The sequence below is a fragment of the Pleurodeles waltl genome, chromosome 6, assembly GCF_031143425.1.
Source record: "Pleurodeles waltl isolate 20211129_DDA chromosome 6, aPleWal1.hap1.20221129, whole genome shotgun sequence".
Lineage (NCBI taxonomy): Eukaryota > Metazoa > Chordata > Amphibia > Caudata > Salamandridae > Pleurodeles > Pleurodeles waltl.
This window is the reverse complement of record NC_090445.1, coordinates 338,211,414-338,234,582: the sequence shown is the minus strand read 5'-3', so window position 1 is coordinate 338,234,582 and position 23,169 is coordinate 338,211,414. Positions and strand designations below refer to the sequence as shown.

At 42.8% G+C, this 23,169-nt stretch overlaps 1 protein-coding gene across 1 annotated transcript in view; it reads left to right on the top strand.

Annotated features, from left to right (window-relative positions):
* LOC138301925 (uncharacterized) overlaps positions 1-23,169 on the top strand; it is a 136,345-nt gene that overhangs the window by 55,333 nt on the left and 57,843 nt on the right. The window contains exon 2 of the transcript XR_011205168.1: positions 12,306-12,409. The gene's annotated coding sequence lies outside the window, so the exon portion shown is untranslated. The remainder of the gene's footprint in view (positions 1-12,305; positions 12,410-23,169) is intronic.

The window sequence follows — 23,169 nt, the reverse complement described above, 5'->3', positions numbered from 1 at the left end:
TGTATGACTCACTGTGGGATTCACCAAGTAGTGCCTAGGAAGCTCTTACCAATACTGTAGGACATAGGATGTAGAAAATGTGGACCATTGACATGAACAAGCGTCTGCCATCCATCTGGTGCATGCTATGTCACATGTAGTGTCTACGTGACCCTAAATCTTGGAAGTCCACTTTACGGGTGTTGTTACATGTATGACTAACACATGCCCTCGCTCATTTCCAATATGACTTGCATCTAAGGATTGGGCACATGGACGTCACATTCATACAAGCATATGAACAAATATGCTTCATGTGATACACACACACTTGGTCAATAAATACATTAGTTGCCAAAGCACACAATTTGAGCCAAAGGCATTTAGGTATTGTACATATGTGTGTCACATTGCTATCCTCTCCTTATGCCAAACATGCACAATTTGTGCAACACGTATATGTAGGCCACACATATGGCCATCTAGTGCGTCAGCCAACCGCAAAAAAACTATGAACGGAGTAGCCGATCATGGTTCACTGCAGTATGATATCACACATGTGAACATACACCATCAACACCATACTATCTTCAATCAGCCTATCTCTGATGTGTCCTAAATGTAACATAACCAAAAAACAAGTAAAAATGCCCAAAACCAGTTAATGCACTGTAATTATGACGTCCCTAGCGTTATGCGTCATTTTTTGACTACCAAAACTGTATTTGCGTCATTTTATTTGACGCACAGGAGTGAAATTTAGCCCGCATCCAGATATTTGTACAGTCCATGTACTATTATGTGGATGTGGGTTAATTTTCACTTCTGTGCGTCAAAGAAAATGACGCAAATACAGTTTTGGTAAACAAAAAATGACGCATAACGCGAAAAAGGCGGGACTTTTCATACAGGAAGTGATGTAATAGGATATCCTGTTTACAGATCATGTACAGTGGTTGTACTTTCACTTTCACTTTGCAGTCTATGATCCTTCTAGACTGTGTGGCTGTGTAGAGAGAGTTGTTCTGGGATTTTGTGCTGTTTTTGTCCTGTGTGCTATCTGTATTGTCAATTTGTGAAATAAATATTGTTGCTGTATACTGTACTACTGTGTTTTGTCTTCGTTTGTCCATTTATCTTGTGTTTTTGTTGTTTGTAGGAGTCTGTTGTGGGTAGTGTTAGTTTGGGGATAGTTGGGCTCATTTGGTGTTTAGGTTGACTTTATATCTGTCTTTGTAACCCTACTTTCCCCCTTTTCCCCTTTCTATTTCTTTTACCCCTATTCCCTTTCACTTCCAAGTATGTCTGGTAGGCCACGTCTTGGCAGGATGTGGGAAGAGGAGTTGGGGGGGTTCATCTGGCTTGTGCTGCATTTCGTGTCGCTCATGATCCAGGCAGGGGGAAGGGTGATACAGGGGTATCCAACAGAGGCGCACAGAATCCGGTGGGGAAAGGTGCTGCATCACCTGCAGCGTGTGTATGCCAGCCAGAGGAGTGACCACCAGCTGAAGCACCGGTGGGCTGACCTCATCACCAGGGAGCAGGATCTCTTGGACCACCTGGGAATCATGATTGGTGGCACTGTTGGTGAGTACGAATCATGTTAATGTGCACGATTAAATGCTCTGTAGTGACATAAGGGAATTAGTACAATGTCTGCCAGGTAACTTGCTGACTGTGTGTAATGCTGGGGAAATATAAAGGGATCATTGATGCACTATGGCAAGGATCACAATTGCTAGCTGTCAGGTAGCACGTGCTCAGCAAACTTACAGGTTACTTTTCCATGAAGGAAATTGGTGCGGCCTTTTTGTGAGAAAAGCTAACAAAATAGGAGCCAATCATGTCTATATAGAGTACTATTGACAGAGAAGTACAGATGTACCAACATTTAGGCCACCTTTGTTGACGCAATTGCTAGACTGACTTTAGAATCAATACATGATGCAGAAAATGAGTGCTGCCTTCACGTCAATTGATAATAGCAAAGTGGCTCACACATATGTCTCGTGAGTCTGGTGAGTGTGGAAGGAAAGCATTCACGGAAGTAATATGAATGTGTGGGATTATTGTGTTCCTTGATCTTTTTGTATACATGTCAGTTCTGGATTTGAAAACATAGTGAAAAGGTGTAAGGTGCCCTTAGCTAACATCTTAGAATGTTTGTTGGAGTTAGTTGTGCCAACTTCCAAATATGGATGGCAGTCCAAGTGTATGCACATGGCTTCACATCTCCATGGTTGGTGCAAATCACCATAGCTGGGCCACATCAATTGAATAAACTGTAACAACAGGATGGCTTACAATAGTCCCTGCCCCTCCCTCTGTACATTGGACCTATGTGTAATAAATGTGTCATGGCCACAAGGCATGTTTGACTGGTAATGCAGTCCTCAAGTAACCAGGCTTTGGATGTCTCTCTTGGATGCACATGATGAGACGATTACACTCCATATTTTTTACTGCTCACCAATTAAGGGGCATATTTGCAACCACATGATAGTTAGGGCCAATGTATGTGTGCAGATATGTGTGTAAGTGTCACAGGAGACCCATGCTATGTACAAGTTGTCCGTGATATATCAGATGCAGTACCATCATGTCTGAATGGTTGCCATTTCCTTATTCAGCCTACAGGTTGTATATGTTTATGAATTTGTTGCGCTGTGCACAGATTTTGAGCACATTTCTTCCTTCCATACCTTACAGGTGGACCGGCACCCTACACTGTGGGAGAGGTGGCGACATTTGAGGACCCCGACCACTCCAGTAAGTGTTGATATGTCTGTTATGTGTTGTGTTTGCTGGTTATGGACTTGTGTGTGTTGGACGCAGATGTGATGCGTTGGGCAAGCTTTTCTCTTGTTCCATGAGTGGGAATTCAGTTTGTCACATGTTTTGAGTTGGCCAATGCGTATCCAATGTTATCATGTAGGGATTGAAGGCCATTCCTGTAGGCCCCACTGTGAGTACAGGGGTTAATCATGTGTATGACACTTGTATCACCAAGAGTCGCTCTGGAAGTCAGCCCCGATTTAGTCAGCCTGCCAGACCCACATTCTCTAAGATTGGTACAGCAAAATGCTTTCCAATAGACATCTGCTTCCCTATTTACCTACGTAATTTTGAAACAGTAGGTAGAACCTCCTAGCAGCATGTACTTCCACATGTAGTGCTACAAGTATGTGGAACTTGAGTGCAATGGCATAGGTGTGCATGCACTTCATGGTCATGGGTGTGCTAGCAACTCTGTGTCTGATGTAAGTCAGGCCTCACTGGAAGTATATGTTGTGTACCAAGTTCTGCATTTCCTGACATGTCTGACCCTATGAGTGCTCTAGGGTTTGCTGACTCCTAATTGTAGATAGACCTTACCTGTTGGGGAATGTGTGTTACATTGGATTGCCCTGATAATGGTATCAGTGTCCTATTTCCTCCTCTGACTGTGCAGGTGTATTTCAGTGACCAGTTACATGTGTCCCCCCCTCAATGCTGTTGTCTGAGCAGTATGACATTTGGGATGTTGCATTGTTAGCCAGACACAGGATGGACCCTGACATATGTAGCATGGGTGTGTCCTTAGTGCTGTGTAGCTCATATTGTTGTTTACATTGGCTGACGTTTGCGACAACTATGGGCATTGACATTTGAGAGTACTGGGGCCTTTGTCTTGTTTCTGGGGACTGTTGAAGTTGTCATCCTCACCCCCTAATTTAGGTGTGTATGATCCATGGGGAGGTTACTGCCATTGGCTACTTGAGCTGCACACAGAGCAGAGGTGGTAGTGGCAACTGTTGTCGCAGTTACATTCCAGTTGTCGGTATGGCTAGAGGTTGTTAATAGGGCCCTAGTTAATGTAGGGGGTATGGTGGCTGACGTGTGCTGGGATGTCAGTTTGACATTGTGGCCTTCCCTCCTGGTGTGGCTTTCCCTTTGCTCCATCGTTGACATGACATCATGCCCCCATGGGACAGTTGTTGGTGTTGTGTAATGGTGTGCCCCAGGTCTTCTCAGAATGGGCCATGCCCCCATGCCGTGCCCCTTTACCCATGCCACTCCATGTATTAGATGACTTCCATGCATTTAGTGGTCGGTATCCCCCCCATGCTCACAGTTGACATTAGTGCATTTTAGTTTCCCATGCGACTTACCCTGCATATGCGTTGTCTCCTGGTAGTCTGCGCTGTCCTGTCCTTGAATCCCTGTGACAATCTCCTCAGGGATGATGGCTGCGACCATCTCCTCCATGTGGTCCAGGGCCTCCTGGTGTGCTGGACTCCCCCCTCCAGTCTGCAGTGCTGCCTTCCTGTTCCTGGCCATCTTTTCCTTGGTACTGCGCTTGCAGTCATGCCAGCGTTTCTTGCACTCGATGACTGTTCTGCGTACTTCAGCCACACTGTTAATCTTGTCGACAATTTGTTGCCATATTGCCTCTCTCCTACTGATTGGCAACTTTGATGTGACAAACAGTTGGTGCTGGTGTTCCGTCACCTCTTTCACCAGAATTTCCTGCTCCTCTGCACTAAAGCAACACTTTCTTTTCTTCTTAAAAGTGTCCTGGTTATTGTGTGGGTCCTCCTGGCTGGTTCCTGGTCTGCTGTCATCTTCCTGGGGTCTGTAGTGGCATCTGGGATCCATTTTGGCTCTCCTCTGGTGTAATGGCGGTGTTCGCGTTTTTTTTTTACGCTATTGCGTAAAAAAACGGCGCAGATCCGGTTTGTGGGGTCGTAAATCGACCCACAGTCATTTCTGCTGCGTTAACGTCGTTTTGCTTTACGACTTGACGCTGCGGTGTGCGTCAAAAATAATGACTCCCACCTGTGGTTTGGGCCGACGTGCATCAAAGTATTAATATGACGCCCGCACAGCACACCAAAATGTCGTTAGCCGGCGGTAAAATTTTTGATGCAAAACTGCGCAGTTTTGTGTCAAATAGTATAAATATGGGCCGAAAGTTTAGCTGTATTTTGGCTAATTTCTTGGTCTCCTCCAGGGGAACCCACAAACTCTGGGTACCTTTAGAATCCTGAGGATGTTGGGGAAAAAAAGGACGCAAATTTGGCGTGGATAGCTTATGTGGACAAAAAGTTATGAAGGTCTTAGCACAAACTACCCCAAATAGCCAAAAAAGGGCTCAGCACTGGGTGCGGGGGTGGCGAAGGCCCAGCAGTTAAGAGGTTAGGAGTTCTCCTTATTTCTGTTTCATTCAATGCAGCCTATGTTTCCAAGCAGTGCCCTTGCAGAATGTGTTTGTTCCAATTTAGGGTTTCTGTACATTTTTGTAGTGCTTTATATTCATGGGCGGAAGTCTGAGCGCTTTAAGTAGAGATATCTCCTACAACAGAGGTGTACACCTCTACAAATAGCACCTACAACAGAAGTGATACATCTGCTCATACAGCCCCGAAAGCAGAGGTGGTACACCTGTCCACACATCAACGGCAGAGGTGGTACACCCGTCCACACATCATTTGCAGCAGAGGTGATACACCTGTCCACACATCATCAACGGCAGAGGTGGTACACCTCTCCACACATCTACGGCAGAGGTGGTACACCTGTCCACAATTATTTCTCGGTCTCATTAAAAGAGTGTCTCCAAGAAGTGCCCTTCCAGAATATCATTACTGTTTCCATACATTTTTGTAGTCCTTCATATTCATGGGTGGAAGTCTGAGCGCTGTAAGTAGAGTCCTTTATTTTGCATGCCGGTGAGTTTTAGAAGCACGTTGGTCTTTTGAGCGCAAGAGCATGGGGCGCTTTGCTGGTTTCACAAGGGAATATTTTTCATACACCCCCTTCCTGAATGTATCCTCCTTCTGAAGCTCACACAGCATTGTGTCACCCGAGAGCCTTCAAGCTAGGCTCTTGTTTCGAAACAGTAGAACATTTCTGGGATTATTCGTCGTTACGCTTTTTTCTTGTTTCCTTAGCTATACATATATGTGCACTTATATTGGCGAGAGTGGATGGGCTGTACTACTCAATAGGCGGATTACACAACCACCAAAATGCACTGTACCCCACTATAGCCTTGAATTGCATACTCATCAGGACTCCCAGAATCTTTGCAAATAATATAGGGTGCAGGAGTGCCAGTTGAAAGGCACGTTTTCACACAACTGCAGCAGGCGTGGTACATTTGTCAACATTGCACCTACTGCAGAGATCTTACATTTTTCCAGACAACATATTGAGCAGATGTGTGGCATCTATTACACTGCACCTATGGGAATAGTGGCACACTGTGCTAAAAATCCTGCGCTCAACGAAGTGTATAAGAGGTGATGCACCTAAGTATCTTTGCAGAGAAGGTACATCTGTTTACACAGCTGCTGCAGCAGAAGTGGTACACCTGGCCACACATTTTACTGCAGGGCTATATACTTTACATTACCATAGCATAAGTTGCACCTACACCAGTGACAGCACGCCTGTCCACACAGCACGTGTAGAAGTGGCAGTACGCCTATTCACACAGCACCCACAACAGAAGTGGTACATCTGCTCAAACATCTCCTACAGCAGAGGGGGTACACCTATCCAAATAGCAACTACAAAAGAAGTGATACATATGCTCATACAACCCCGAAAGCAGAGGTGGGACACCTGCCCACACATCATCAACGGCAGAGTTGGTACACCTATCCACAATTATCTGCGTCAGAGGTGGTATACTTGTCCACACATCACCTACAGCAGAAGTGGTACACTTGTCCACACGTGCTCTATGGCAGAGGTGGTTCACCTGTCCAAACAGCAACTACACCAGAAGTGCTAATTCTGCCCATACAGCCCCTAAAGCAGAGGTGGTGCATGTGCCCACACATTCTCTATGGCAGAGGCGGTACACATGTCCACACATCATCTACGACAGAGGTGGTACACTTGTCCACAGAACACCTGCAAGAGTAGAATACCTATGCACATATCTGCTGTGGCAGAGGTGGTACACCTGTCGGTACATCCCATACGGCAGAGGTGGTACACCTATCCATACATTCCCTATGACAGAGGTGGTACATTTGCTCACACATCCCCCACAGCACAGGTGATACACCTTTGTCCTCTCAGCACCTACATCAGAAGTGACACATCTACTCTCACATCCCCTACAAAAGAGGTGGTACACTGGCCCACACAGCTCCTGCAGCAGTTTAACAATCTTCATATCATTACCAAAACGACCGGCGCTGAAAAGCGAAGAAAGAGAAAAGGAGAAGTGAAACTGCTACAGCATCACAGAAGAGAATGTCTTGCAAAATCCCACCATAGGTTTTATTTTGTTGGAGCATTAAACATTGCAAATAGAGCATTTTTTTCTCTTCAACTGATCTCCTCTCCGTGGAGGGGCTGAATAGTCCCTGCTTGAATGGACCTCTGAGCTTTTACAGGGTCACTTTTATTCCTACTAAACCAGTTCAAATGTGTGCGCGTAGTCTTTGTTGTAAAAAGAAACCTGCTATAAGGAAGATTGCTGATCCTTCTTACTTTAAAGCAAGAATGCATCAACTGAAAAAACACAGTGGACAGGCTATTGTAAGCTAAAGTTAAGAAAATATTCTCACATGCCAGAACCTGCAGTCCATGATTCTCTGTTGATTCCCCTGCGCCTTCTTGTCCTGATGAGCTTTTTATTGCTTTAAAAAACAAAGTAACCCCGCTTCCCAAGCCTTTTCATTTCTGCCTCTGCAGCATTGATCTTGATACTGGTATCTCACCACCACCCTCGAAGTAGCTCTCGGAGTTGTAGCCAAATCCAGTATCTTATTCAGCAAGTCTGTGCATTTTAAAGAGGCAATACTGCTCATCTCAAGATCCTTACAGTGACAGCGAAGCAAACTCATGACATGCTTCATGGTAATCAAACAAACACTGTGCCAGCCTACGAGGTCGGCAATGTCGCCATCTCTCTCCAGTCTCAATCTAGCTACTTCCTAAGGAGATTGGGCATGCTGTAGGCCCTGCTGTATCAGTCACGCTATGTATGTGGAGATTGGGCGAAGAAAGAAGAGTGACAGCAGTAGCCTGAGCAGTAGCCGGTGCTGACACACTGAAGTGCAGTGATGTTTTATTTGGGTGCAGGGTCAGTCAAAGAACTGTGAAGAACATGGTATGAATTCAAAGCTGAGACAACTGAGAGCCCAATTTCGGTCTGTGTGTGTGCGGCATTGTGTCCCTTTCTAATAAACAGTGTCGCTCCCTGAAAGCTTTTCTTGGTGTCAAGGACAAGCAGAAGACCACACCCCCCCATCATTATGGGTTAATATCTGGCACAATTGTATTCATTCATGTCATAAAAGTGCAAATGGCATAATGATGGTCATCATTGACTATTTTTGAGCATTGGTCTAGTTGTGGCATACCGTAAACCAACATTGACATATTAAGAACATGACTGGCCAACTTGTAGCCTTCTCTGACAATCTGACAATGGTGACCTCCCCTTGCATAATAATGGCCATGCCTGGTAGTTGATAGTTTAATGATAATTGAAGTTCAGTTGGGGAGAGCTATCGCTGTGGTTATGTCCGTTGTGCTGGAGGGCATGTGATGCTTTGGCTGGTATTTCATTATTCAGGGAGAGGAATTTAACTGTGATAACAGCTTTCATGGTGTTTTTTGTGGTAACCTCACCCGTACTGCTTGGTTGTTCACCACTGATAATTTGGCTTGGGTTTTGTCATATCTGGTCACTATTTTACAGTGATAAAATATGATGGTAGCTTGTGGAGATTTTCCTTGAGTAGAAGTAGCTCTCACCACAGAAAAGGTTGGAGACCCCTGATCTAATGTCTCCACCTGGATCCCGTGTTGCTCCAGATTCCTTTGTGTTGAACTCTTTTTTCCCCAGCTCTCTTTCTTTTTTGGAGTGCATGGCAGCTGCAACTAATTACAGGTCCCTTGAAGGTAATGTTCATGGTTCACTTTAAAAAAACAAATTTTACCTGACTAATTGTCATCAGTCTTGTAACAGTAAATTAAAAATACCGGCAGAAACATCTGTAGCGTCAGGCACATGCATGCAAAGCAGTGCCTGTGCTTCTTGACACAGTATTCATTCCTGCTTTTTTTTGGCACTGCTGTTTAGCATCTGCAGCATGCTTTTTTATTTTACCAATGCTGAACGGCTTTGGCAATAAGAATTGCAAAGCCAAAGGGTTGCTAATTCCTTTTAAAGGCAAGAACTATTGGCTTTGCCAGTGCTTGTCTGTTTTTCTCTTTCTTGCTCTAGATCAAAGTCTATTGAGAAAAAGTTAATGCCGACTTCCAAAAATAAGTACCAGTGGATCCCACCTGCAACCACCAGAATGACTATTTATTGTTCTTGGAAGTTTTTATCTGAGTGTGTAGTTTGGTGTAGTCTGTGTCTGCAGGGCTGTACTGTAATTTTTAGGTCCAGTGCGCAAGTTCTTCTGACTCTGGGCTTTAACCACGCCCATCACTTTCATCTGTTCATGGGCTGGCATTTCAAAATTCCCTTCATTTTATTTGTTAAAGGCATACTTTTGTCATGCCTTTTCCGGTGTTTAGCCCTCCTTGAGAGCTTCGGCAGACTACTGGTAACATACTCAGCGTCCATGTTTTATGGACGGTTTGTGGACCACTTTTTAGGATCAAGCCTGCGCTACCATGCGCTTGCACATGCGTATCGCTTTCAAAATACTTTAGTAGTTAGAAAAGGGCTCGGAGCCCCGTTCATGTCACGTCAGTGTCTTTTATTAGTTAGTGGGCTTGCCTTTTAAAATCTGCCTGCTTTCATTAGTGGAAGGCATGCATACGTCATGCCTTTTCCGGTGGTTAGCCCTCCTCGAGCACAGCGAACAAGTACTGAAAACATACGAGGCTCGCTGTTTTCCATCCAGTTTGTTGACTGCTTTTTATCTTTTTTCGCAGCGCAATCTCGATTGGCAGAAGTTGAGCGCTTTGCATGACATCGACACTGTTACATAGTTAATTGCACTTTTGCCAGTTACGTAGATAATTGCACTTTTGCTGATAGGTTTCACTATGAGTGAACTGTAGCAGCTCGATCGTGCTCTTTTTTAAAAATTTAATGTGGCAAGAAAAGTCCGATTGGGAGTTTACAACTGCTAATAGCTCTAACTTGGAGAAATGCGAGACCCGTTGCATTGCAAATGCTTGTTTACTTTTAGCTTGACCTTCTCACAATCAGCAGTATTGGAACGATTGGCATAACTACTAGTTACTTGTTATTGTTGCTTTTTTCAATTGTGCTCATGGCGCTTACAATTTTTATACAGTGGGAACCCAATCTGCAATATTGGAGCATTTTATGCAAATCACTCCAATACTGCTGATCGAGTTCCTGCAGTATAAAAATTGAAGTTTAAGGCAATGAGGCAAAGCCCTCTAGCCCTTATGACCAGGGCAATAAACAAGGTAACTATATGGTCAATGCAAGGGGGAAGTAGTCCTAGACTTCCACGGTAAGCTGTATGTTTGACAATTATGTAAATCCAATTTATTTGTTACATAAATCGTACTTTATTTCTTTTTTTGCTTTCTTAAAGAAATGTAACAGCATACATTGTACAAATTCTTAATAAAGTATCTGTGATAGTAGGTGCTCCTATGTTAAAACACAGTGAGGGTGAATATTGTGAAGGAAAGTGATAGTGTTATATACAGTATGTACAGAAGGTGGTTAAGAACAATTTGGACTTCTGAAGGCTCCGTCAATACAGGAAGCCCTAAAGTCACAAAGTAATTTTTATAAATTATAATCCACATTTGACATGAAATTGAATGTGGATTATAATTTATAAAAATTTATAAAATCACTTTCCTTCACAATATTCACCCTCACTGTGTTTTAACATAGGAGCAGAATGCACTGAACTCGATGTGCAGTATTGGAGCGATTTGCATAACTATGAGTTACTTGTCAATGTTTCTTTTGTTTTTCAGTCGCACTCATAGCAGCTATGGCACATTCAAGTTTTACACCACGTATTGGGCAGTATTGGAGTGCTTTGCATGACTACAAGTTACTTCACATTGTGTCCTTTGTTTTTCATTCGCGCTCATGGCGAACATGACGCTTTCAAGTTTTATACAGCGCAATGGGCAGTATTTGAGCACTTTGTATGACTACCAGTTACTTTTTGTTGTTCAGTTTGTTTTTCCTACACACTCATGGTGGCCACAATGCATTCACGATTGACACAGCGCAATGGGCAGTATTGGAGCACTTTGCATGACTGCCAGTTACTTCTCATTGTTTATTACATTTCTCATTTGTGCTCATGGCTCCCATGGCGCTGTCAAGTTTTACTCATCGCAGTGGGCACTATTAGAGCACTTAGCAAGACTACCAGTTACTACACATTGTTTCTTTTGCTTTACGTACGCGCACATGGCTGCCATGGCACTTTCAAGTTTTACGCCACACAATGGCAGTACTGGAGCGCTTTGCATTACTACCAGTGACTTCTTATTATTTGTTTTGTTTTTCCTTTTTTACACAGCGTAGTGCGCAGTATTGGAGCGATTTGCATGACTACCAGTTACTTCATATTGTTTCTTAGTTACCTCATGTCACAGTTACGGAGAGGACAGTGCATCCCAATTGTGCACAGTTTACAAAATGTCAGCGCAAAGCTTTTTTAACTATAGTTAAGCACTTACATTTTGTTCATCATCCTTCACAATTTTTGTTTCCCTGTTTCTCATTAAAAGTTTGCTTTTGTCACACATGCTCTTGTAGAGCTGCTTGCTCAGTGGTATTATGTGGCAGGAAAGGACCAACTTATGAGGCAGGGTTGACCAATTTATGTGGCAACAAAAAGTTCACTTATCCATTTGCAGTGCCAATAGCTCTAAATCTCGCGAATGCGAGACCTATTGCATTGCAAATGCTTGTTGTATGATGTTTCTAGTTTGTATCTTTACCTTTCACATACGTTTTGCACACTCTAAAACTATTTTTGACTTCCACTGGTCTACAGAGCCTAGCAGGCAGCTGGACAACAAGGGTAGCAAGGTGGTCATTGCAAGGCCACACTTGGTCATCACTAGTACCACGCATTCTGCCTACGGGGCTGTTCTGTGATCTCTGTTTTCTTGATCTAAGGGTTGATTATGTGAGGGGGTATCCTATGACCTTTATATCCGAGCTCTTAGGCACTACACGCTAACCTGTGTTCTGTGTTTTGTGGGACTAATATAAACTTTGTGTAACTTTTCTTGCACTTTGCATTTTCTTGCACCTTTGCACATTTAATAATGTTTTTTCCTCCAATGGAACTCAAAGTCTCATGTAGCAACCATAGGAAATAATGCAGTATGGTGTTCATTTACAGGCAGCCACTTTTACATCATCAAGTACCTGGCACTCAAGGTCTACTTCAACTTAGAGGTTCATTGTACCATCTGAATAAAGCAATGTCCGCGAAGGGATCATCAGGTGAGAGAATTGTAGTAATAGAAGACATTTGGGAAATTCCATCTTTGCACAGTATCCAGAGGGGCACAGACATTGAGTTAAAGTTCTTCCCCTTCATCAGGGACTGCATAGAGAGTGTTTTCCAGGGGGCACAGAATTTCAGCTTGGAGTCTTCCCCTGCAGTGGACTCGACCTACAATTTACAAAATGGCAAACCTTTTTCTTGAGAGCATCATACTTTATGGAAACAAACATCATATTATAGTTCTTCGCCTGGGGTTTAATCATGAGCCTATTCCAGTAGCGTTGAGATCCATTTCAGATTTGTATTAAGCATCCATTCAGGGTCACAGAAATCCACTTCAGGGTCATCCTTGTCTAGGGGCTGGAGTCCATTTTAGGGGCCTAGAGGTCCTTGTTAGAGTATTGTCTTTTTCAGGGTGCTGGTCAGGGCACACATTAAAGCATTTGAGGTGCTTATCTCCATAACCGGTACCAAGAGTCTATTTCAGGAGCACAGAAATCCAGATGAGAATCTTCTGCTCCAGACTTCATGAAAGGAGCAGAGAAATCCATGTCATGTTTTTCTTTAGGGAAGCTGCACCCAGAGTCAGTTATATCAGGCATAATTAAGGATACCTTTTTTACCCCAGGTGCTTTACACAATAAGAGAAACAACCTCGGATGCAGGAAAAAAAGAGGGCAGAGAAATTTTACAATGTAGGACTATGGTTGGCGGCAAGCCGCTTTGGGATGCCCATTGAATCTTACGCGGATGACACTCAGCTGGTTTTCTCTTTCACTCCAGACCTCAGTTCTTCTGCTGCCACCTTGGAACCGTGTCTGGAGTATAGCTGAATAACACTTTCTCCATGGAAACTCAAGCCAACAAATTATAAGCCAGCTGTTTTGAAATCCTGAAAATGATGCGCAAGGTTCTGCCCCTGCTTCCGCAAACTGCAAAAAGGCTGGTAGTCCAGGCATTGTTTCTATCTCGCTTGGACTACTGCAACTCGCTCTATGTTGGTTCTCCCAAGGAAACTGCAGTAGTGCAGTATGCTGCCGCCTGCATGTTGGTAGCAATCCACAGGTTTGAGTCAGCCAAGCAAGGTTTGGCAGACCTCCATTGGCTACAGGTCACCCAAACAATTGAATTTAAAGCCCTCTACTTTGCACATAGAGCCCTTCACTCACCTGGGCCTCCCATCTTACGGCAGCTTGTTGATCTCTACACCCCCAATAGGCCCTTAAGATCTACCTACACACACCTGCTCACTATCCTCATTATTTGAAGAGTCCGAAGTGGAGGTTGGTCCTTTAGTTTTAATGTGGATAAGTTTGGAACTCCCTCCCTCTGACTATTTGAGCTACGGCTTGCGTAAACTCCTAAAAACCTGGTTGTTTATTAAATAAATTTTCAGTGAGGATACCTCTTCTCGCAGTTGCTCGCCCTCTTTTCAATTTGCGCTGGGATGCCTTTGGGTCGCAATGGACTCTATAAGTCACAATAGAATAGTAATAGAAGAGGTTTCCTGATGTAAATGAGTCCCATGTGACCTTTTGTTGGAAATATACTTCTTTTATCATAACATTTCATGATAAATAGATAAGGTCTATAGCCATGATAACTTGCTTGCCACCATAACCAAACACATTATGGCTGTATTGAGTATAAGTTTTGGCATAAGCCAAAAAGTGGAATACAAACTCTCCATTAGTGAAACCACACGCATTCTGCCCAATCAAATCCTGTTCTCAAAGCAGGCAGCATGTGGGAGGTGCCAAAACCCCTCTTACAGTAGTACTCTGTAAGCACTTTTCTGTTGATCATATAAAGTAAAGCGACAGCTGTGCTGCCTAACTACATCTAAACATCTGTGTAGACTAGTGTAGCCCAGTATATCCCTTAGTGCTTACAAATACAGAACTGTACCATCAAATCTTAAGGTAATGGTGGATGGGGGAGCTGGGACTACAAAATAGCAATACATTCCTTAAGACTGTCCTACTTCCATCTGTGCTGCTGCCAGGTCCCAGAGCGAAACACACATCATATATTATATGTAAGGCTCCCAGTGTTTCATTTTTTACAGATTTCTTAACAGATAGATACAGCCAGAAAAAATGTATTTCCTGTCTGTATTTATTGTTAAAAGCAGAAAAATACAGAAAATGGTGGTTCTGTTGTAAGTGACTCTTCAGCGCTTTGAGACCCTCGTGGGTGATTTGCTATGTTTTATAAATCCAGACTGATTGATTGAAATGACAAAAATACAACATACACAAGTAAAGATATCACTATTTAAGAGTGGAAATAGGTCTTAATCTATAGGAATCAAAGATTGTATCTTTTTAGCACAAATTACCTAGGATGTGTCTAAAACAAAGACAGTGCGGGCCACAGGGGAGGTCAAGCGCTGAAAATCAAAGAAGTGCATCGGTTCCTTACTGCGCAGGGGAGGTGATGCATCAATTCTTTCCTCGCAGGAGAGGCAATGCGTCAGTTCCTTACTGGCAGTCAAGGGGATGTGTTGCTTCTTTCCTTGCAGAAAAGGCAATGCGTGGACTTCCAGACATGCAGCCTTGTTTCCTTACTGTGGTGCGGGGTCAATGTGAAATTGATGCCCTGGTGACGATGCGTGGAAAATCCAGACACGCTCTGTTGATGAAGCCACAGTGAAACAAGGGCTGCGTCAGTTCTGCAGCTATGAGACAGGAGCTGTGTCCATTCTCCACCCGGGGGACAGGCGCTGTGTCGATTTTTCTGTTGCGGCGCATTAGTGCATGGATTTTCTTCAGGTTACCAGCTCACACATCCAAGTGCCCAGGGACTGGAATTAGCACCACTTGGCAAGTCAGGACTCTTAGCAGAAGAGCCCAGGCACTAGCAGGAGAAGTCTTTGATGTCCCTGAAACTTCTTAACAGAAGGCAAGCTCAGTTCAAGCCCTTGTAGAACCTTGGAAAGCAGGATGTATAAAGCAAAGTCCAGTCCTTCCACTCCCAGGACAGAAGCAGCAGGCAGGGTGGCAGTTTTCCTTCTGCGGCATCCAGCTCTTCTTCCTGGTAGAATGTCCTCAGTCCAGAAGTGTTCTAACTTTGTGGGGCAGAGGTCCAGTACTTTCTTTGAAGTAGGCAAACTTCAAAGAGACCCAGAGGCACTCCAGGTGGTTGAAGACTGCTTTCTGTAAGGGCAGGCACAGCCCTATTCAGGTGCAAGTTTTAGCTCCTCTAACATTCTAGCTCAGGAAGACCCATCAGGATATGCAGGGCACACCTCACCTCCCTTTGTGTGACTGTCTAGAGTGAATTCACACACAGCCCAACAGTCATCCCGACACAGATGTGCATTCCACAGCTAGACAGATTCACAGAATAGTTAAGCAAGAAAATGCCCACTTTCGAAAAGTGGCATTTTCAAACTTACAATTTAAAAACCAACTCCACCCAAAAAATGTATTTTTAAATTGTGAGTTCAGAGACCCCAAACTCCATACCTCTATTCGCTCCCAATGGGAAATTACAGTTGAAAGATATTTCAAGACAATCCCCATGTTACCCTATCGGAGAGATAGGCCTTGCAATAGTGAAATTGCATTTATCAGTATTTCACTATCAGTAAATGTAAAACATACCAGTGCATGTCCTACCTTTTAAATACACTGCATCCTGTCAATGGGGCTGCCTTAGGCCTATCTTAGGGGTGACTTACATGAGGTAAAAGGGAAGGTTTGGGCCTGGCACGTGGTTGCACTTACCAGGTCGAGCTGGTAGTTCAAAACAGCACACAAAGACACTGCAGTGGCAGATCTGGGACATGTTTACAGGGCTAATCTTTTGGGTGGCACAGTCAGTGCTACAGGTCCACTAGTAGCATTTGATTTACAAGCCCTGGGCACACATGGTGCACTCTACTAGGGACTTACTAGCAAATTAGATATGCCATTCATGGAGAAACCAATCACCAATACCATTTGGACAGAGAGCACTTGCACTTTAAGACTGGTCTGCAGCGGTAAAGTGTCCAGAGTCCTAAAGCCAACAAAAAACTAAGTTGAGCACATGACCAAAAACAGAAGGTCAGAAGCCAAAAAGACAGGAGAAATTACGCCAAGAGCTGACAGGTATAACACATTTCAACCAAGCTTTTGAAAGTGTAGCCTCTGATCCTAGTATAGAAGGGACAGTTCAGCCAGAAGTATCTCAGGTCATCTGTTTTTCCACATAAACAGGTGCCAGAGCTTAACTTGCTTCCTTTCCTTAGAGGCATTTTAAAAGGTAGCACACCACTTCCTGCTAGAGCACAAAGTCTCCTTTCTCTATGGCAGGTTTTTAGATAAGATTGAACAACCGCAGAAGGGTCAAAGAGGCCAGTTTGTCCTAATGGCTGAAAGCACTCAAGAGCTTTACATTTCCTTTCTATTTCTACTGTGGTGATTTGTTTTATTGATTTGCTGGCTCATCTGTTTTTTTATATTATTTGGACTACTGGATTTGCTGGTAAGATATCTAGGCCTAGTCTCTTGCTTTATTTGATCCAACATATTGCAAAGTCTGATTTATTACTGAGTTCAGCATATTTTCTCCAGGCTTTGTTAACTAGGTTGTTTCCTGCCAATTTTAGCCTTTTCATTGCATATTTTATTGGTGCAGTTTTATCTTCTCTGACTTGAGGAGAAGCTGACATCTGTTTCTAAAGGCACTGTAGGCAAACCTGATGGTAACATTAGCAAAAGCCTCCAAAACCTTATTTCGTGAGTTGCTATTTTTTCTGCTAGTTTGACCAGTCCCTGTAATTCTGCACCAAGACTGTATGGCTTTGTGCTTTCCCTGGCCGACCCAGTCAACATTTTGTGAGAAGTAATTTCCATGGGTGTGTAACATTGTATGGATGGCACTTAAAGTTGGTAGTTATTTGTCTTTGGTTGTCCGGATGTGTGTATTCCATTTAAGGATGTTAGTAAACAACATTCACATGTATGTGAATGTTTTTACTTCTTCCAGTCATGTGTTATTGATTTTGAAGACGTCCCTGGAATCTCTTTTTTTTTAGGGATCACTACTTTGTTTTTTCTGCGTTTACTTTTAATTCATTTTCTTTGCAGTGCTTCTCTCCTGCTAAGAGCAATGTTTGGAGACCCTTTGTTGTCCTGGCAATAGGAATGGGGTCGTCAGCTATGAAAGCCTTCAATTGCCGGAACATCAATGTTTGCCTGCAAGACTTCGCTGTACAGATAGTTTGTGCATAGTGAGAAAAGTAAGGGCTCTAGCAAGCATCCTTGTTTTACTCAACTTACAGTGTTAAATCTTTTGCTAAGGTAGTCTTTTCGGGTAAGTCTGATCTGTGGTGTTGTATTTGAATAAAACACTTCTATCAGAGAAAGAAGTGCCAGCTCTAGCCCCAACTCATTTATCTATTCCAATAGCCCATGCCGGGGAATTAGATCAAAACAAAAAGAACAGAAGAAGGACGGAATGTGGAACTAATCAAATATTCACTCCCAGTTACAGATCTGGTTTTAATCCACCATTTGTTTTGCTCACCATGCCACCCCAGTTTGGACCCAGCCATATGCAAATTAGTCTTAACCCTGCTCCCGAGGGAACATTCTAGCCCAGTGGTTCCCAACCTGTGGTCAGGGGACCCGTGGGGGTCCGCGAAGCCTTCTCAGGGGGTCCGCGACTGCTTAGAAAATTAAATAATATCAACAGATTAGGTACTCAGCTTTCAGTAGGGGGGTCCCCGGATTCCAAGAAAGATTCAGTGGGGGTCCCCGGGCTCCAGTAATGATAAAGTGGGGATCCACAAAATTAAAAAGGTTGGGAACCACTGGCTAACCTGAACTGCCAGGACAGGTCCCGCCTGGACAAGAAACAAGCATTCTAGGACTGGTTTTGAAGTATCAACCCTCATCAGCAAGGCTAGCTTGAATCCAGTGGCAAAGTGAGCACAGTATCCACATCTGGGCATACCCTTCCCACTTAGATTGACAAAAGAAAAAATAACAAATGATGGAAGGAATGCAGAACAAAACAAACATTCACTTCCAGTCCCAGATCTGGGTTTAATCCGTCGTTTTTTTGCTCACAATGCCACCCCACTTTGGACCCAGCCATATGCAGATCAGCCTTGACCCTGCTCCCCATGAGAAAAGTCCAGCCCGAACTGCCAGGGTGTGAGGTCAAAGGTTCCTGGAAAGTCCATATATGCCACATAATTTGGCATTTTCTTTGCTGCACTGTATTCGTGAATCATATGCAGAAAAATGAAAAGTTGGCCCACCATTGACAGGTCTTCTCTAAAAAAAAAACTTGAATTGGGGTTACTATGTTTTCATTTCTCACAAATTCGCTGAGAGCCGTAAGTTTAAGTTTACAATAGTTTGCAGTATACATCAATTAGGCTAATTGGGCAGTAAGATTTTGGGTTTTTTGAGGACCTTTTTTATACATAGGTACAATAACGCAGTCCTACCAAAATTTCCATCAGATATGTGTTGTAGCAATCTCAATAAAAATTTCAGGTGGAATTGGTTGCTGCCATTCTTTGTTTTGTTTAAAGGCCTCTGCTGATATCATGTATCATGGTGCCTTACCTTTTGCCAATTCATTTATTGCTGATGTTACATTTTCCTGCATGAATATCCTTTCAAGGAGATTTCTTCTCTGTGTTCTATTTCTCTGGTTATTTCCTTAGCAGGGTGCAGATTCTGAGTTCACCAGAGTGACTTCAGTATGATGGAATGTAGAAGAGAAATACTGTATTTAAACGTCTTCTTTGATATTGGCCTCCAGCACATTTCTTTTTATTCTGAGACTCTCCTTAATTGTGTGCCAGAAGGTCGGCAGATCTTTTTTAAGTGTGGCTTTATCCAAGGATAGTCATTTATTCCTCATGCCCTTTTCTTTTTATTAGAATTTCATGGCTTGTTAAATATTTTATCAGATCGATAATAAAAGTGTTTTTTTCCACATTTCCACAGTGTTTATCCTCTTTTGTAGGGGTCCAGTTCCAATCAATTTTGGTTTGATACATTTAGACATGTCTCAAAGTTTCGCCTCTGTTAACCAATGGCTTTTAGCTAAGGTGATTTCCTCAAGTTCCTGTTGTAATAATCTCTTTTGATCTTTCTTTGTTGATTTTCCACTCACGATTTGCCAGAAAGACCTCCTTTACAGACCTCCACCTAACAACTCCACATTCCCAGGCGCTTTTCTAGATACAGTCTCAAACCTTATTACATTATACTCAAACCTATGCATTCTTGAGAACCTAAACATTTGGTATGACAAATCCAATATGCCCCATCCAAAAGCTATCACCACTGGCCTAGTCGCATTGAGCCTACATCAGATTGTACACAATCCAACACACATCGCTGGACACATCCTAGATGTCATTTTTGCAAAGCCTGAACTAGTTACCGTTCATAGCGTCATGCCAATCACATGGTCAGACCACTATTTGATAGCTTTCCGACATAAAATTCCACAAATCAACACACCCCACAACTACTTACATACATGCACCTATCGACCTTGGAGCAAACTCAATTTTGATGACTAAGAAACACAACTAACAGCCAACACAGATATAGATACAATTAATTATGTTCCAAAACTTTATCAGTGGCTACAGGAAGCTTTTGATATCCTAATACCACTTAGAAAAACTACACACGACAAAAGAAAACCAACACCTTGGAGAAACACAGAACTTAAAAAGATAAAGCAACAAATCAGAAAGTTGCAGCAGGACTGGCTCAAAACAAACAACAGTCAAGACACACTGCAGCTACACAAACGTAACAGAATATACGAATCATCAATCAAAAAAGCTAAAAAAAAAAAAAAGGTACTACTCAGACAGAATTCAAGATGCTAAATCTGCAACCAAAGAATTTTACAAAATTCTCAATGAATTTTGAAAACCTACATGCATGGAAGGAAGTCATCCCACTACTCAAGATTTCACAAACAAACTGGCAACTCATTACACGACCAAGGCAGACACATTGGACTCCTATTTAAAATAGTAGAAAACCATCAGCACCAACCCCTTTCCTAAAACACCCTCTAAGAATAAACCAACCCAGCCTCTACAGTCCTTCAAACAAATATCCCTAGGTGAATTTATGGTTTTGGTCAAAGCAAGCAGACCTTCCGGTTGCCCTTCTGACCCTTGCCCACCACACTTCTTCAAGAACATTCTTTTATCTACTTCTGCTGCCACACCTGTAAGAAGAATCATCAACAACTCTATAACTACAGGAACTTTTCCTGTAGACCTGAAAAAGGCATACATACGACCGTTATTAAAGAAAACAAACCTAGACCGCAAGTCCCCAACAACTATAGACCAATCACAAATGGACCTTTCCTGGGCAAACTGATAGAAAGAGCAGCATTCATCCAGATGTCACAATTTATTGAAGACAATTCTATACTTTCAGACTTCCAAACTGGATTCCGCCCAGGAAAAGGCACTGAATCGGCACTCATAGCAATCTGGGATGATCTTAAAAACACAGTCAACCGCAATGGAGTTGCTGCACTACTTCTCTTGGACCTCTCGGCTGCCTTTGATACGGTTGACCATGACACCCTAATTTAAAGACTCCACGAAGCCGGCATAGAAGGGACTGCTCTCGACTGGATTGCATCCTACCTTCTAAAAAGTACTAATATCATCTATTCTCCCCCCTTCTCGTCCAAACCCTACCTCACAAAATCAGGGGTCCCCCAAGGATCAATCACTTCACCTTTGCTTTTCAACATCTACATGATATTATTACCAGGACTGATCAATGATTTTCATCTCACATGCTACAACTATGCAGATGACACACAAATACTACTTAAATTAGAATGTCCCAAAAATATTGAAAACTCACTAATCTTCAGTTGCCTCAGGGCCGTTGATCAGTGGATGACTTGGAGCCATCCCAAACCAAATGCCTCCAAAACAGAAATACTCATATGTGGTGACTGGAAAAATTATGACCCACTGTGCGCCTGGCCTGATGATCTTGGACCACCTCCTCAATTATCCAAGTAAGTTAAAAACCTTGGAATCAACATGGACTCCAAGTTACCAATGAATGCCCAAGTGGTCATATTAGCATGAACAAGCTTCATCACCTTGAAGACTCTACAACGCATCTTCCCCCACCTCGGATTTCTACACAAGGTGCAAGATACTATCTCGCTTGTACTATCCAAACTGGATTATGCCAATGGCCTCTACCATGGATCATCTCTATCTATTATGAAAAAACTACAACATATTCAGAACTCCGCAGCCAGGCTACTATTACATGTAAAGCCACAAGCTCACATCTCCCCTGCCTTGAGAGCACTACACTGGTTACCCGTTGCCAGAAGATGCACCTTTAAGCTGCTTTGTATCAGCCACAAAGCTATACATGGAACAGTTCTGTTTTTTATCAGAAATAAAATAACCAAATACATTCAACAAAGAAACCTCCACTCAAGATTGGCACCCCACCTTAGAACGCCACCATGCAAGAAAAGACTATAGGTGGTACATCCTTCTCCGTTCAAGAAGCCAAACTATGGAATTCATTACCCCCAACTATAAGAGCCACAGATAACTATCTTGTCTTCAGAAAACTACTCAAGAGTTGTCTCTTTCCTTCATAACCACCATATTCAAACAGCTATGGACTGCATATGCCTATGTTGATAAATATTTTTTATCCGATTATGTGTATATTCTAGTTATATATAATTCTTTAGAAAATATGTATTGCTACTATGTCATAACAATAAACTACACACATACTCTTTAAACCTGTCTAACTAATGTATATTTACTCATGGTTTAATTATGTATATGTATGTACATATATGTGTGCATATGTGTGTGTATTCATGTGCGTATGTATGTGTGTGTGTGTGTGTGTGTGTGTGTGTATATATATATTTGTGTGTGTGCATGTTATTCTATGCTTAACATGTTCATAGGTCATTGCATAACTCCTAGATAAGTTGTTATATTAGATATTTATGAATCCCTGCTCTCATTTTAAATCACACTTTGTCTACCCATCACCATATGTCATGTCTCTATCAATCTATCTACTACTTTCATCTCCTTAATAACCCTGCCTAAGCTCTTCCCTCCTCTTCCATATCTATCTCACCCAAACCTCACTTTACTACCATGATCTCCCAAACAACCCTACTAAATTCTCCTGCATTTATCTCACCCTGCTACTATGAGCTCCCTAACCCTTTCCACAGACTCTTCCCTCCTCCATCCCCCCTTTACTCATCCCAAGCCTAAATCCTATTACCATAAACTCCCAATTAACACTTCTGGATTCTTCCCTCCTCCACCCCTCCATTACTCCAGTCAATCCAACTAACAAACTCACATATCCACAGCTCAAATTAACTCATAATAATACTAAAACTGTACTCATATTTCCGTATACTAATCCACCACTAATTCCTTTTGGGTTCCGGAGTTGCGTGCTACTCTCCAAAAAGCACTTCAACTCCTCGTCAGGGGTACTAAGCGATATATAAATACTAATACAATAAAGTTGCTTATGGCATCTTGTGGCTTTTTTTGCCTTCTCCCATGTGCTGTGCCCATATTTAGTTGGTCCATCATTCATGAGAGGCACAGAGAGATTTAGGAATTTGAACTCTGGAATTGGACTCAAGCTGTTGAAATCAGAATTTGTCACCATATCTTCCTTCTGTAAACCATAGCTAAGCACACACCCTCTCAATTTTACTCTTCCCCTGCACA